Source organism: Aedes aegypti, chromosome 1, assembly GCF_002204515.2.
Source record: "Aedes aegypti strain LVP_AGWG chromosome 1, AaegL5.0 Primary Assembly, whole genome shotgun sequence".
Classification (NCBI taxonomy): Eukaryota; Metazoa; Arthropoda; class Insecta; order Diptera; family Culicidae; genus Aedes; species Aedes aegypti.
In genome coordinates, this window is record NC_035107.1 from 77,834,561 (window position 1) to 77,850,593 (window position 16,033).

Here is a 16,033-nt window from a genome sequence, read left to right on the forward strand (position 1 = left end):
AGATGTGAAATTGTGAAAAATAACAGAATCGTTCTGGTGGGCTTCGATCCCACGACTCCCAAAACGCTAGAATGGGCGCGTTAACCAACTACGCCACAGAACGGGTAACGATTCTGCAGCGCAATTGGCAAACCTGAAACTAAAGCCCGTCACGACCCATAGGTACTAACCATCTCATCGAGTCAACGTTGGCTTATGAGTAGTATGGTACAAAATAGGCAACAGCGATCAGCAATCAATGAAGTTCAAAACTAGATTTTTCGTGCATAGTTAATACAATCTTCGTGAACATTATTTCACTGTATTCTAGATGGCAAGTGCAGTACAATGTTAGATTTTCATGAGCATCAATTCGAACGAAAATCCAGGTTTTGAAAGTATTTGATACGATGGCAATTATTTTCCTATGAAACACCGAAAAGTTTCTCGTATTACTCTTGTCCGGAAGTATCAATGTTATTTACATGCCTGACTATGACTACGTTTGCAAGTGTCGAAACTTAGATTATTCATAGGCATAACCTTTTTTTTTTCACTTCACGGGAAGCGTTCTTATCACATGCACAAGGGATCCAAAATTTAAAAAATAACAGGCAAGGCTGAATATCTGATCAGCCCTTATGAAAACCAGCCTGGTATTTGCCAACGATGGACTTTTCGTGCGGTTCAGTATGTTGTACAGATTGCGCAAAAAATCTTACGCCAACAACAGAGTAATCCTTCTGTGATTGGCGCACTCCAGTCTGTGCGCCAACCGGCTCTTGACTTAACCTTTTTCTTCCTCTTTTAACGATCATCTACGTAAGAGAAGCGATTATATCCACACACAAACTAAGCGTTCCAGGAGGATCCATTATAGACACGTCGGCAGCGAGTCGGATAACATGGAAATCATACACCCGTCATCGTCCACGCAAAGGACCAGCAGTGAAGGCTACCCGAAATCAACGCGATTTTATCCTTTATTTGATGAGTGCTCTTCAGGATATTTCTCAATTCAATACCCTGATAGCCCTACATGTTTTTCCTCTTCTAGAAATCCATCTACGATTGACTTAGTCTTAACCGACTCTAGTCATCTTTGTAGCCAATTAGTTACTCATGCTGATTTTGATTCTGATCATGTGCCTGTTACATTTCAAATATCCCATGAAGCGATTCTCAATCCTATCGACTCCACTTTTAATTATTTACGAGCCGACTGGAATATATATGAAACGTATGTTGACTCTAATCTTGATGTTAACCTTTCTTTAGAAACAAAACTTGATATTGACAATGCTCTTGAAACTTTAACAAATTCCATTGTTGAAGCCAGGAGCATTGCAATTCCAAAATGTGAAGTAAAATTTGAATCTGTGATTATAGACGATGATCTTAAACTCTTGATCCGTCTTAAAAACGTGAGGAGAAGGCAATTTCAACGCACTCGTGATCCTGCTATGAAAATTATATGGCAGGATTTGCAGAAAGAAATCAAGAAACGTTTTGCTCAATTAAGAAACAAAAATTTTGAAAATAAAATTTCTCAATTGGATCCTGGCTCTAAGCCCTTTTGGAAATTATCTAAAATCTTGAAAAAACCTCAGAAGCCAATACCGGCATTGAAAGAGGAAAACAAATTATTACTAACTAATTGCGAAAAAGCTCAAAAACTTGCTATGCAGTTTGAAAGTGCGCACAATTTTAATTTAGGACTCACTAGTCCAATTGAAAATCAAGTTACTCAGGAGTTCGAAAATATTCTCAATCGAGAGAACGTTTTCGAAAATGCCTGGGAGACTGATTTGGAAGAAGTGAGAACTATTATTAAAAAATTCAAAATTATGAAAGCTCCTGGCGATGATGGAATTTTCTACATCCTCATCAAGAAACTTCCAGAAAGTAGCTTATCATTTTTAGTTGATATATTCAACAAATGTTTTCAATTAGCATATTTTCCTGACAAATGTAAAAATGCTAAGGTTGTTCCAATTTTAAAACCAGACAAAAATCCTGCAGAAGCTTCTAGCTATCGTCCAATCAGTTTGCTATCCTCCATCAGTAAACTTTTTAAAAAGGTTATTTTGAACAGAATGATGGCCCACATCAACGAAAATTCATTTTTTGCCAATGAACAGTTCGGATTCCGCCATGGACATTCGACCACTCATCAACTCTTACGCGTAACAAATTTGATCCGTTCCAACAAATCTGAAGGCTACTCTACTGGTCTTGCTCTTCTAGACATAGAAAAAGCATTCGACAGTGTTTGGCATGAAGGTTTGATTGTAAAATTAAAAAACTTCAATTTTCCAACATACATTGTTAGAATAATTCAAAGTTATCTGTCAAATCGTACACTTCAGGTTAATTATCAGAACTCCAGATCTGAAAGACTTCCTGTAAGAGCTGGTGTTCCCCAAGGCAGCATTTTGGGACCAATATTATACAATATTTTCACATCTGACTTACCTGAGTTACCACAGGGATGTCAAAAATCTTTGTTTGCGGATGACACAGGCCTCTCCGCCAAAGGACGAAGCCTGCGTGTCATCTGTAGTCGATTGCAAAAAAGTTTGGATATTCATACTTGCGAAAATGGAAGATTTCTCCTAATGCTTCCAAAACTCAACTAATAATATTCCCACATAAACCAAAAGCTCTTTATTTGAAACCTTCAAGTAGACATGTTGTCACGATGAGAGGGGTTCCAACAAATTGGTCAGATGAAGTTAAGTATCTAGGGCTCATGCTAGATAAGAATTTAACTTTCAAAAATCACATTGAGGGCATTCAAGCCAAATGTAATAAATATGTAAAATGTCTCTATCCCCTTATTAATAGAAAATCAAAACTTTGTCTTAAGAACAAGTTTTTGATATTCAAACAAATTATCAGGCCAGCCATGTTGTATGCTGTACCAATATGGACTAGCTGTTGTAATACCAGAAAGAAAGCTCTGCAGAGAATTCAAAATAAAATTTCGAAAATGATTCTGAGACTTCCTCCCTGGTATAGTACCAATGAGTTACATAGAATATCCAATGTTGAAACATTGGAACAAATGTCAAATAAAATAATCAATAATTTCAGGCAAAAATCGTTACAATCTTCTATTGCCACGATTAATGCGTTATATGTTTAGGTTAAGTTAGGTTAAGTATATTCAAAACGTTTTTTTTTTTTCCTCTTATAACCAGGTGAAATCAACTCACCTGTAAAAAATCTGAACTGCTACGGCAAATGATATGTAATATGTTATTAACAAAATGATAATTATATCTTAGATTTGTTTTACCAAATTAGGATGATAGTGTTGTCTAATAATACAGAACACCTAGATATAAGAAATAATGAATGTAATGTTTGGAATGATACTAATAAAGAAATTGAAAAATAAAAAAAAATGCGATTTTATCCTACAAAAACCATCCAGCAAAGCAGCAATGAAATCGCTGCGATTCTTTGTCACTGTCGCTGTAAATAAATCGCGTTGCGTGCAGCAGCAAAACGAAGTCACTCAGCCTCAGTTTGGAGAAGTCCGATATTTTTACATATACTGTGTAAAACGGTCCCATATTATTCTACAAGAGTTAATAGGACATTTCCTTTCAATGTAGCTGGAAAATACTTCTCAAATGTATATCTGTCATTAAACTTAATAATTCAACTCTATAAATCCCTAATGATAAGGGGCCCAGATAGCCGTAGCGGTAAACGCGCAGCTATTCAGCAAGACCAAGCTGAGGGTCGTGGGTTCGAATCCCACCGGTCGAGGATCTTTTCGGGTTGGAAATTTTCTCGACTTCCCAGGGCATAGAGTATCTTCGTACCTGCCACACGATATACACATGCAAAAATGGTCATTGGCATAGTAAGCTCTCAGTTATTAACTGTGGAAGTGCTCATAAGAACACTAAGCTGAGAAGCAGGCTCTGTCCCAGTAGGGACGTAACGCCAGAAAGAAGAAGAAGAAGAAGAAATCCCTAATGATGCTTGACATCGAAATTGAAAATGTGGTTAATATGGACCTCTTTAGAATTAAGAATTTACGATTTTAATTGCAAATTATTTCAAAATAATCCACATATCCATTTTTATCCATCCACATATCCAAGCCAGGACTTCATTTGTATATACACAACTGGGACATTGGTTAATCAGAAGGCGAAGCAAAGAGCACGAATGGGAGGAGAATAATCTATTGTTCTAGTGATATTAAACAAAATACCTTTGCCAGATTTGGCTCCATTTCTTTTTCACTTTCAAGATTGACCTGAGCTTTAGGATTTCAGCTTCCATTGCCCTGCGATCTTTACCTGTTCCTTTTGTTGTGTGCCGCCAATGCCACCGAACATACAAGTTGTCCAAAACGTACGGGGATTTTTTTTTTATTTCCGTACGGGTTTGGGCCATTCATGAAACTTTTTCCACAGGCAGGGTTCATCAATATATGAATAAAAAAAATTGAGAAAAATTCAGGGTCGCCTATTTTCCCGGAAAACTCAGTTGGAAACTTTTTGTTTTCACCTGACACTACTTACTTTGAAAAATCATAACTCAAGAACAAAGCATCATAGAAACAAATTTTTTTGATGAAAATGAAAGCAATTTTTTTCAGGAAACTATGCTCCAACTCGTGGAAAATTTTCAAAAAATATTTTTGAGAAGATAATTTCATAAGCTTTAATCGCTGAAATTTTTGAAATGTACTTTTTTTCGTTTTTGAGTTAAGGCCAATTTTGTAAAAAATGTGCAAATGTGCCATTTTGAGCCTGTACTTTGAAAAATCATAACTCAAGAACAAAGCATCATAGAAACAAATTTTTTTGATGAAAATGAAAGCAATTTTTTTCAGGAAACTATGCTCCAACTCGTGGAAAATTTTCAAAAAATATTTTTGAGAAGATAATTTCATAAGCTTTAATCGCTGAAATTTTTGAAATGTACTTTTTTTCGTTTTAGAGTTAAGGCCAATTTTGTAAAAAATGTGCAAATGTGCCATTTTGAGCCTGTACTTTGAAAAATCATAATTCAAGAAAGAAGCATCGTAGAAACAAAGTTTTTTTTATGAAAATGAAAGCAAATTTTCTCAGGAATAAAAAAAAAATATTAACTGGAAAAAGTTTTCCACAAAATTTTCCACCGTTGAGAAAATTCGTAAAGAAAAGCCGGAGAAACTATGTTCCAATTAGTGGAAAACTTTCAAAAATATATTTTTGAGAAGGTATTTCATAAGCTTTAATCGCTGAAATTTTTGAAATGTACTTTTTTTTCGTTTTTGAGTTATGGAAAATTTTGTGGAAAATTACCATATAAGCCTTTTTATTGAAAACCCATATTTCAATCGAAGCATCGGAAAAACAAAGATTTTTTATCAAAGCAATTGCAAATTTTCTAAAACATCTGAAAAAAATATATGGGATTGGTTTTAATGAAGTATAAGTCGGAATGGATGATATTTTTCATGAAAAATTACACCGCTAAGAAAAACTGAAAAAAACTGTTTCTGTCTCAATTTTTCATTACACTGGAAAGGGATTCTTTCTTTTCTATGGAACAAATAAGATTATTATTATTTTTTTTTAAATTTTATTTATTCAATTACTCAGTATATAACTTACATTTCTGGTTAATCATAATCATGCACTTCATGCAGATTTTTATCTTTTCCGTAATCCACCGAACTCCATTTGAATGAAACTTGGTCATGAGACCATGGCTAATCGTGCGTAAATTTGTCCTTACTGATTTGTGGCCGTCCAGTCCAAAGGGGTTACAGTATAGCGAATAGTATTCGTAGTATTGAACGTTATCCATTTCAACAGCTTCGGTAATAACGAGTAATATACAGCTGACAACACTTGCACTTTCTCACTGCTCTTTGTTAGTTTTTTGGTAAACTTATGATTCTTAAGCCATTTCAACGCTAAACCAGAATTGGTAAATACCTAATTGCCATTGATTTAACTGTCAATTTTGTAGTTACCTAACGGGTAGCTGGAAAAAACGCCTATATTATTATTGAAGAAATCTTTGTTTCTATGCTGTTTCGTTCTTAAGTAGTTTTGTTTATAAACTTATAAATTTGAAAATAAGCTTTATAAACTTATAAATGTATAAATTTGTAAACAGCTTATCTTGGCAATATTTGATCATGTTTTAGGAACGAAAAATGAGCGTATTTAAAAAATGTTTAGGATTGGATCTTATTGATCGCTCTTTTCAAATATACTTTGTTTGTAAGCTGAAATAGCTAATCGGGTTATCATTATTTATTTTTTTTTTCACGGTAAAAAATGTCCTGGAAAACTTATTCCATTTCAAAAAATCTCAAAGTTTTGAGAAAATTTGATTCCGATTTGACAAAAAAAAATGTTTCTGTGACGCTTTTATCTTCAGTTATGATTTTCGAACGAAAATACTTGTTCGAGAAATCTGGGCATTTTTCACAAAACTATGACCAAACGCAGGAATTAAAAAGTAGTACATCTTAAAAATTTCAGTGATTGAAATTTATAAACTTCTGTTCTCAAAAATATTTCTTTGAAAATCTTACACGAGTTGGAACATAGTTTTCCCGGCTTTTCTTTACGAATTTTCTCAACGGTGGAAAATTTTGTGGAAAACTTTTTCCAGTTAATATTTTTTTCTATTCTTGAGAAAATTTGCTTTCATTTTCATAGAAAAAAAAACTTTGTTTCTACGATGCTTCTTTCATGAGCTATGATTTTTCAAAGAAAAGGCTCAAAATGGCACATTTGCACATTTTTTACAAAATTGGCCATAACTCAAAAACGAAAAAAAATAACATTTCAAAAATTTCAGCGATTAAAGCTTATGAAATTACCTTCTCAAAAATATTTTTTGAAAATTTTCCACGAGTTGGAGCATAGCTTTTCCGGCCTTTCTCTACGAATTTTCTCAACGGTTTAAAATTTTGTGGAAAACTTTTTCCAGTTTAACAACTACCGAAAAGCTAAACATTACATATAATTTGCAATTGGATTAGATAGACAAATTGATGTGAAGATTTGCGAAAAGTTACACGTCTTCTCAGTGAGAATCGAACTCACGACTCCCCGATCTCTAGTTGGGGCGCGTTACCACTACGCCATGAGAGGACTCATGAACGCGTAGTGGTAACGCGCCCTAACTAGAAATCGGGGAGTCGTGAGTTCGATTCTCACTGAGAAGACGTGTTACTTTTTCGCAAATCTTCACAACAATTTGTCCATCTAATCCAATTGCAAATTATATGTAATGTTTAGCTTTTCGGTAGTTGTTTAACTTCCACTCGGCTGGTTGGCCGTAAACCACGATTCATAAATAAAAACAAGTTTTTCCAGTTATTTTTTTTTTAATCCTGAAAAAAATTGCTTTCATTTCCATAAAAAAAAACTTTGTATCTATGATGCTTCGTTCTTGAGTTATGATTTTTCAAAGTAAGTAGTGTCAGGGGAAAACAAAACAATCCAACTGAGCTTTCCGGGAAAATAGGCGACCCTGAAATTTTCTCAATTTTTTTATTCATATATTGATGAGCTCTGCCTGTGGAAAAAGTTTCATGAAAATCTATGACCTTTCGGCCCAAACCCGTACGGAATTAAAAAAAATCCCCATGTGCCTGTAAAAAGGCATCTACGGCTATAGCGGCGCTTTCGAGGATGATGTCTAACAACTCTGCTGTAGTTGCCAGCGAACGCAAGCACCTGGCAAGCGTGGCGCTATCCATACTAAGGTATGGAGGACCAATCTGGTCAAAACGGGTCAGAACGAGTAGAAACCTAAAGCGGTTGGAAAGCACGTACAGGATAATGTGCTTAAGAGTAGCAAGTGCATACCGGACGGTATCTAAAGAGGCCGTGTGCATCATAGCCGGGATGACGTCCATCGGGCTCATTATCAAGGAAGATGTTCAATGCTTCAACCAAAGGGGTACCAGAGGAGTCCGCGACACGTGTAAAGAGGAAACGCTCAGAAGCTGGCAGCAGGAATGGGATAACTCAACTAAAGGTAGATGGACCCATCGGCTAATACCAAATGTGTCAGATTGGTATGGTAGAAACCATGGGAGAGTAAACTTCCACCTGACGCAGTTTCTGTCAGGACATGGTTGTTATAGACAGTACCTGCATAGGTTCGGGCACTCAGAATCTCCTGCTTGCCTCAATTGTGCTGGAGTGGAGGAAACAGCGGAGCATGTCGTGTTTGATTGCCCCCGTTTCATTATTGTGAGAGGACGCATGCTTACTACATGCGGAGGGGACACGTCCCCGACAATATAATAGAGAGAATGTGTGCGGATGCCGAGTGCTGGAATGCAGTAACTACAGCTGTCACTCACATTATGTTAGAATTGCAGCGCCTATGGCGCGCCGACCAAGAGTTGGCTGCAGAGGATTAGCCCTGCCGAGGCTGGTCCCGTGTAACATTGTTTAAGTCGGCTAGGGGAAGCAGTTTGCCTAGGCTACTTCTGCTACACGTGTTGCACATGCGCGGTGCGTCATCCCCGCATTCCCTGAGATACCTTCTCAGGGGATCTGTTTGCAGATTTCCCCCTTGTAAAAAAAAAAACACGGTACACTTCACCATGTTTTGAAAACCTCCCAGTGAATGTCATAGCCTTCGACTTCAGACGATGTGATAATGACCTGCTTCGCTATAAACTCTCCTCAATGGACTAGACCCATCAACTCAGCTGTTCTTCTGAGGACGAAACGATGTCTGCTTTCTACAATATTTTGTACGGCATATTCAAGGAATGGATGCCTCATCGTTGGCTTGCTCCAGCAATCGTCAATTGAAAATCTTGGTGGACAGTTGAACTCCGTCATATGCGTAACAAGTTACGAAAAACTCGGAATCGATTCTTCGGCGATCGAACAGATGCAAATCGAATTGCACTTAACCAGCTGGAAACTGGCTACAACGACTTGCTTTCATCAACCTATGCAGAATATGTCAACAACATTGGGTTTGCCCAACTTGGAACAGAATCGATTCTCGTTTGCCAACTTTTATCAAAGTATGTTTCGAGATTCATCTCCAGCAGCCACATTCCGCCATCGTTCATCATATGAAGTCAACTGTTTTCTAAAACGGTGAACTTTGTGTGGTGGTTATGCCACGTAAGTTCATTTATTCGCTAGAATTTGTCATGCGTGTTTCAGATAAGAATTGAACGTGCACTTTGAACACTTCTAGCCGAAGTAGTAAACGATTCGAAAAGTGAAAGTTAGGTCGGCTCAAAATGAACGCAATCGTGTTGAGACCGGAAATTGCGTGTCAAATCGATTCAACGAAGAAACGGTGCTGCCATCTGGAAAAAGTTTACTCGGTGCGTGAAGCGTCAAAAATTTTACCCAGCAAGGTATAAGAAATAAAATTTCAAATGCTTGTATAAAATTTGCTATATAGCTACTATAAGAGCTATCATAATCTTTGCAGTACATGTTGATACACTTTTGATGGGCTACATTATAGACACATTATTTTGCTTTTTATATGGTTTCCTCAATGTTCTGCTGATTCTATGGCTTATCATAAATCTAACCTCTTACACTTAACAGAATTATTTTAAATTATGTTTTGAATTTTAAAGAAGCATTTGAAAATTGACATCCTATGCTTTGCCATGTTAAGAAATCGGAGCTACACACATAGGTTCGACTGTGGTAATTGCCTTCGTCATCGCGAATGCGAAAGCTCTGAAATCGAATCGAAGCGAAAGTTGCTTTGATGAACGGGGTTCGCGAATCGAGGTTCGTGGATTTGATTTGCGACGGATGAGGGCATTCTGATAACCATCGTAGAAGCGATCAGATGTGAATTTTATTATTGCATTTTTCAATGAGTGACCCCTGTCGACCGCTCACTTGAGAATTTCTGAAAATGAGGATTTCTTGAAACCCTTGAAATGCTTTGAGGACCCGTTGTAACCTCCTGGAAACTCCTGAATCATTTTTGATATTTTGCTTCTAAGATATCCTAGGATATAGAAAACTCTATTTTTCTTTCGCCATACAAGTTCCAGTAGAGTCGTATTTAGCTATTTAAGGCACTTAAAACATTCGCAAATACTGTACAAATACTACATTTATTTCACAAATAACAACACATAATTTACATTTATTTACAGGACAATTAATTATACAAAGAACACTGGGTAATGACTCGACTTGCCTAGGCCTTTTCCTATGTCTTCGCGATTATACATATATTGCCGAATATTTCCTCACATAATCAAAGGTGTGTGATAATTGAGTGCGAGAGAATTATTACATCCAGGGTTGTAGCAATAGGGTGACGTTACTCCCGAACACAAAGGTTAATAGACCATATCCGTGAATTTTTTTATTGGCTTATATGCTTTCTGTCAATTTACTGAACAAACTTTTCTAAGGAACCGATATGTTTCGAAGCCTTTAAGTATTAGAAAACAATGAAAAACTTGCGGCACGTTAGTTCTCCCCTCGGTCCCCTACAATTTGTTTCACCTCGAAAAAATGCAGACCCTATTTTCCCCTATGGTTTTGTCACCACGTTGTGGTGAATTTAGGATCAGCTGGCATGACCAGATGATTTTTGTTTATGTTTTCATTCATCATAATGGGCACCGCTGATTTCGCTCCCTCCTTCCTTCACGGTTCCTGAAGTCTCCGAATCGCTGTGCCATCCACCAGCTCACGTCAAAGTGAGCTTCTAGAAAAGAAGAAGAAGAAGTCTCCGAAACCACCTTCACCGCTTCAGCCGGTTATGGTCGCAACCGGCGAACACTACACGGTTCTGTAACGCAAGGATTGTAGTCGACAGATGCCTGATCTCTCTGTTTTGTGCCGACGAGAGATGAACAAGCTGGAAGATTCCCGTCTAGAGGCAGCAACAGCCGCTCAAAATTCCATTGCGCGGCTGTTGCTGGAGCCCATTCACAAATTTCATAACGCTGAAGGGGGTGGGTGGGTGTCCTTAAGATGTTACAGCTCATACAAAATTCCCAAAATACTCATACAAAATGCGTTACGATGGGGTAGGTGGGTATCGAAAATTACCATTTTAAGCGTTATGAAATTTGTGAATAAACCCCTGCCTCAAGGCGGGAATCTTCCGGATCAACCAACAGATAGATCTAGGCATTTGTCGGCATGAAAAGCTAAAATAGTCTCTAATAGAACTAGCGGTACTGTAACTGTTGGGTGCATGAGAGATTTGTTGTTTGGGGGGATGGTTTTGAATTTTGAATCCGTGGAGGAAAATATATTTTCCTACAGGAAGACCTATTTATAGTTTCGTTGGCGCTCCTGTTTGGGGCGCCCTGACCGGGATCACGGTCAGTTTGAGCGCGCACCTGATTTGACGTTTCCAAATGTAAACAAGCATCCCAATGCAGGGGTGGAATCGAAAAACTGTAGCAAAATCACCAAGCTGATACCTATAGGGTTGAACCAACTGTGCCGCATCTCGAATTATTTTTCGAAATGTGGTGAGTACCCATGTTTTCAAAAACTCATAAGAAAATTAGGAGTGCATATAAACAAAAAAAGAAAGCGTTAATATTCATTGAAAATTATTGTCTTTCGAAGAAAAATACAAAAACTGGGGGTAAGATCGGACGGAAATGGTCTATTCCGTTATATAATTCAAATGGAACTTCCTCAATGGTATGGCTGAGAATTATATTTGATATTTTACCTAAAATTTTCCTAAAAAAAATCCCGATATATTTTTTTGATGTTTATCAAAAAATCATTAAGACATCGATATTAAAATTATGCAACAGAGATTTTTCTGGAAATGTTGCAAGAATACTATCGAGTATTTTTCCAAGAATTTTTCAATTGATGGTTTTTCACTAGCGTGTGTTTGAGCACTTTTCCAGGAATCTGATTATCCTGGAAACTACTCCTGAGCGGTTCCATTTGAATTCGAATGTCGGTTTACTTTTGTATTTTTTGATTTGGCTGAAATTTGGCATATGCCTTCTTTATACCCAAAAATGCCTATTTGCAACATCGGTTCACCATTTTAGCGTTACTTTTGAGAAGGGCCTAAGAAAAAAAGCCTTAACTATTTTCAAACAATTAAAAATCAGAAACTATTTGTCTGATCGATTTGGTGTCTTCCGCAAAGTTTTAGGTTATTGTAGGAACTATCTGGAAAAAATATACACTGTTAAAAAATGTTGTACAGTAAGGACCCGATTTTGTCAGCCCCTCGATGAATTTTAGGCTGACAAAATGGGGAACCTGACAAAATCGGGACATTTTATTTTGTTCCTGTTTTCAAATTTTGACATGTTACATGGTTACATGGACTTTTAAAAGGGCGATGAACATGAGAGTAGCCAGTTTTTTTTATCAGGAGCTTCCCCCTCCCTTATATTGGTAATATCGATTTTTAACACTTAAATAAAGGCATTGCCATTGCCCCCTCCGGCTATGCCCATGCGTCCATGACATCAAACATCATCATCAATGTAAACGTGATAAAACATGACGATAACAATTTTTTGATAAATTTAAAATAGGCTGACAAAATCGGGTCAAAAATCTGACAAAATCGGGGGTAGACAAAATCGGGGGCTGACAAAATCGGGTCAATACTGTATTTATTTTTATTTCGAAAATAAAGCTAAAAATCCATTTTCTCAAAAATCGTTTTTTGATTTTTTTTTTAATATTTTAAAGTAGACAAAAATGGAGTCTTTTGCACAGTAGGTCAAGATGGAGAAATCATGGACAAAAAAGTTATGATTTTTTAAAAAAAAGGTTGATTTTTCAATATGGTCTAAATAATCTTTATGAATGCTTTTCGACCCAATTTTATGAAAGTACGCAAAATTTGCAACAAAAAAGGTATACGAGAAAATTTTGCCAATTGCTACCGTTTCCAAGATACAGCGATTTTAAAATTAAATTTACTGAAAATTCACAACTTTTGGTTATTTTCGGATGTTTTTCGAGTTGATAATATACAGAATATTTATTTTTTCTGAAAGCATTTCATTTCATGTTCTTATACAATGATGGAGCGTCCTATTTTGATACAGATTTCTTACTTTTTCATAATGTTTACAAATTTTTTACTATCATTACAATTTGAAAATTGCCTAACTTCTATTTTATCTACGGAAACTGGAATAAATGAATGGTATTTTTGTGTTCCCTGAATAGTTATTGCTTTTGAATATTGTTCATTAAGCTGCTCCTTGATATGTTCATACTCTGTTATAGTTGCATAAGAAATGAAAATTTGTGTTAGTTGCTCCATTTCGCTTTTGAGCCCAATATAATTCCTTGGCACGTTCTTTAGCTAGACTAGCCCTTGTAGCCATGCGTTTTATTGTTCCCCCTAATGCATCGCAGGGCCCTTTGCCATGCAATGTTGCGAAAAAATGCCAACTATTAGGTACGTTTCTGACCGACCACAGAAATATACCAACGTGCTGTACTTTAAGAAAACATCAGGTATATTTGTGTGAGACAACTGGGCACGTTACTCCTCTACTCATAAAGCTTTTGTTTTCGAATGGAAATATTTCATTATCTTAAATCGATATAAATGCATTTCACGTATTGATTGCTTTATATTCGTTATTTTGTTATTTTCTAACTTTTAACATTTTGTTCCATATTTTCTTGATAATTACATATCAAAATACCACAATTTTGAATGTTGAAGTTGTGTTTCGTTAAAAAAAAAATAAATAAATCATTTTTACAGGGGAAATTTTTTATTTCGCCTCATACTACGAAAAATTACCAAATCAATATTTTTTCAAACATTTTAGTCAAAAATTATCTGCTCTTTCAGGCAATGAACAAATTTCTAGGCATATGAGCCTCGGAAAACATTCGAAAATGACCGAAAATTTAAAAATATATCATAATTTTGTATTAAAATCGCTGTATCTTTAAAACGGTAAAAGTAAGCCTGATTTTCCCTTTTAACTTTTTTGTTGTAAATTTTGCGTACTTTCATAAAATCGAGTTGAAAAACATTTAAAAATTTATTATGACCATTTTCAAATATTCACCTTTTTTAAAAATCATATTTTTTTTTGTCCATGATTTCTCCATCTTGACTCACTGTGCAAAAGACTTCAATTTTTGTTTACTTTAACATATAAAAAATAAAAAAAAATCAAAAATACGATTTTTGAGAAAATTGATTTTTAAGCTTAATTTTTGAAATAAAAAAAATCATCACATATGTTTTACCTGATATATTTTTTCCAGATAGTCACAACAATAACCTAAAACTTTTCAGAAGACCTCAAACTGATCGGACAAACCGTTTCTAAGTTATAATTTTTTGAAACTTATTAAGGATTTTTTTTCTTAGGCCCTTCTCAAAAGTAAGGCTAGAGTCAAAATGGCGAACCGATGATGCAAAAAGGCATTTTTGGGCATAAAGAAAGCATGTGCAAAATTTCATCCAAATCAAAAAATATATGATGAAATTTGGGAAAAAATCGTCATTTTCTGTGGAACCGCTCTCCTGGAATTTTCACGAGACTTACTTCCATTGCACAGTGGTCCAGGAATCAGTTTTACGCGGAAAGATGCATTTTGAGCTTAAGAATGAAACATTAGACAAAAACGGTCTTCTACAAAGTTGTTTGTATTAGTAAGGCCCTTTGTTTGGTGTTATTGAAAATTAGGGTGGACCACATTTTCACAGAAATTGTGTAACTAACTTTCTTATTTGTAGAAATTATATTATATATGCTTCAGCAAAGTTGTAGACCATTTAATTTCAAGCAACTTTGCCAAAAAAGTTTTTTTGTATCTCTTAAATTGAACGATTTAGAGCTATTTTCCTACGGTGACATAGGGTGGACCGAACAAAACTGGTTTTCTGACTCTAGAGTTTTCAATTAAAATTTCTCATCAAAGTAGTCTATGAAACACTTTTAGAGCTTTGAAAAATGCGTAATTTGGTGAGTGAAGAAACTCTCTATCTCTTTCCATTTGGCAGTTATTGTTGTTTTACTCTCAAAAACATGCCTATTTTGATTGAGAATATCTCTGATTGGGGCAAACATAAAACATATCTTTTGACGGCATTCGAAAGATAAAATTAAATTGTATATTGTATCAAAAAATTACAAATGTGTTATTTTTGTAACTCTAATAAATTGTCTTGAAAAACATATATTTTTTATCACAAAAACTTTAATAACTTTTGAACTAAAATAGATATCAACAATCTTTTTGTATGAAAATTTGCGTTTTGTCAAGTTCTTAAAGTCGTTCATAGACCGCTGTGACGTTGTTTTTGTCTAATGTTTCATTCTTAAGCTCAAAATGCATCTTTCCGCGTAAAACTGATTTCTGGACCATAGTGCATTGGAGTTCTAAGAAAAATCGTCGTAGAAATCTTCAGGCAATTCTCCTCCGAGAATCACAGAAAAAGTCTAAGAGGAATCTCTGGAAGAAGACTTGGGAGTTATTGATGTATAATATTGAGCGAATATTTTTAGGAGTTCCCAGAAAAACTAGAATTATTTGCAAAAGAAAGCTTGGAAGAAATCTATGAATTACATTTTGAGCTATTTTTATATGAAAGTTTGTGGTTTTGATGAGGAATGCCTGGAGAAATCTGCGAAGGAATATCAAGCAAAGTTTTTCAATGGATATCTGAAGATGTGTTTGTTAGAATCTGTGAGCGCATTGATGAAGGATGAATATCTCTGGAGGAAGCAGGTGAAAAGTTCTTATTCGAATTCCTTTGATTTTTTTAATACAGTGAAACCTCCATGAGTCGATATTGAAGGGACCATCGACTCATGGAAATATCGAGTCATGGAACAGCAATCCTTTGGAAAGCTGTTTCAAGGGACCATCATAGTAACCATGAAATTTTGCTTCTAGGATAGTTCCATGAGTCGATATCGAGTCATAGAACATCGACTCATGGAGGTTTAACTGTATAATCTTCAAAATTTTCTTTGATAGTCTCCGTAGCAATTCCTTAATCCGGTTCACTCCCAGGTAAAACTCTTGGAGTAGTTTCAAAACTTATCTGTGAAAAATCTCTAAGGAAACGA

At 35.7% G+C, this 16,033-nt stretch overlaps 1 protein-coding gene across 1 annotated transcript in view; it reads right to left on the reverse strand.

The window, feature by feature from the left end:
• The window catches only part of LOC5571213, a 185,754-nt gene that overhangs the window by 38,605 nt on the left and 131,116 nt on the right, over nucleotides 1–16,033 (reverse strand). The window lies entirely within an intron of this gene.